The 1,725-nt window shown below is 44.3% G+C and overlaps 1 pseudogene; it reads left to right on the top strand.

Moving 5' to 3' along the window:
• Positions 1 to 754: 754 nt before the first annotated feature.
• Positions 755 to 872, top strand: LOC124596850 (annotated as a pseudogene).
• The last annotated feature ends 853 nt before the right edge of the window (positions 873 to 1,725 follow it).

The following is a 1,725-nucleotide window of genomic DNA, read 5'->3' on the forward strand; positions in this document are numbered from 1 at the left end:
TTATACAACTGTATATTATGCGTATTTCTCTGTACGGCGTTTCATAATTTCGAAGGTGTTTTCACGAACACATGGAATGAAATTTTTTCAATACTGCACTACAAACACAGTTCATCTTTTGTTTTCGTTTCTAGCTGAAAATTGGAAAAATGAATACCCAGACAATGCGGGGTTTGCCAGCTAGTAGACAAGTACAGTACATTTGTTTCCTTTAGAAAACGTAAAAAATACATTAGATCTTGATCATACAACAAATAAGTGGCAAATGAGGTCACGTATATCATGTGAGTGACTGGGAGTGATACTGCATTGGGGAATGGGGTGGAATGAGCTTATCGATTCAATAGTAATTAAGTGAACTGGGACTCTGCCGTTCTATCTACGGAGATATTCGTAATGCAACACTTGTGATGCGCAAAAATGTAGGATTCATATCAGCTCTGATTAACAGCGTACGATGGGCTTATAAAATGCAGGGCAATGCGAATGGCCACCGACTGATTATGCCTGGCGAGAGATTGTAACGGAAATATTGAGAAATTTCAATGGGCAGTCTCCCTAAGGTACAATGACTAATCTTGTGACGAATTATTTAGAAAATGCGCTTTTACTGCGGAATCTGGGAATGTTGTTCAGCAGAGTATGTAACAGCTCGCACAAAGACGTGAAGGTAAAATCGACTTTGATTTCAGTGTTGTATACAGCGTGTCCACAATTGAAGTTCCAATTTTAAAACGCTGTAGAAAGAGTACCAGCCAACGGCCTCGTCGCAGTGGTAACACCGGTTCCCGTCAGATCACCGAAGTTAAGCGCTGTCGGGCTAGGCTAACACTTGGATGGGTGACCATCCGGTCTGCCGAGCGCTGTTGGCGAGCGAGGTGCATTCAACCCTTGTGAGGCAAAGTGAGGAGTTACTTGATTGAGAAGTAGAGGCTCCGGTCTCGGAAACTGACATACGGCCGGGAGGGCGGTGTGCTGACCACATGACCCTCCATGTTCGCATCCAGTGACGCCTATGGGCTGAGGACGACACGGCGGCTGGTCAGTACCGTTGGACTTCCATGGCCTGTTCGGGAGGAGTTTAGTTTTTTTTTTTTTTAGTAGAGAGAATACCGCCGCTCATAATGACGTCAGACTTGAGCAGCGTATTATTGATGCAAGGTGAAACGTCACAGAAAAAAAAAAAAAAAATAACGGAAACTCTGGCAATACATGGGCGCTGTAAGCGTCTTAATGTTAATGGAAGAAGGCTACAAATGATAGATGAATAGCAATAAGACGGCTATGGTTGCACATAACGCCATCCGTACTGTTCAATGTGCTTCACTGCACAAGTTCGGCAGCCAACAGGTGTGGCACTGTTAGTTAGGTAAGCCACCCACAACGGCAACGTCGCACCACATCGGATGGGAAAAATAAGTTTGTAATTGTCCCGAGACCAAAAACAGCATAAAAAGCAAAGTTCATCGGTTTTTAATTGTCTTGGGACCAAAAACCGCATGAAAAGCAAAATGACATCGATTACTAACTGTCGTGAGACCAATGCAAGACATGTTCCATGTATTGTTCCACCGTTTTCTGCCACAATTTGGAATCGGGGAAAAAGTATGTTTCACTACGGATCGCGGTGTCTCGGGAGTCACGTTCAGAATGCGTTGCGCAATGCGCGGCGTCAATTCAGCTGCGTTCGTAACTGGAGCACAGGATTCATGTTTCAGATAACCG

The sequence above is a fragment of the Schistocerca americana genome, chromosome 2 (genome assembly GCF_021461395.2).
Source record: "Schistocerca americana isolate TAMUIC-IGC-003095 chromosome 2, iqSchAmer2.1, whole genome shotgun sequence".
Taxonomy (NCBI): Eukaryota; Metazoa; Arthropoda; class Insecta; order Orthoptera; family Acrididae; genus Schistocerca; species Schistocerca americana.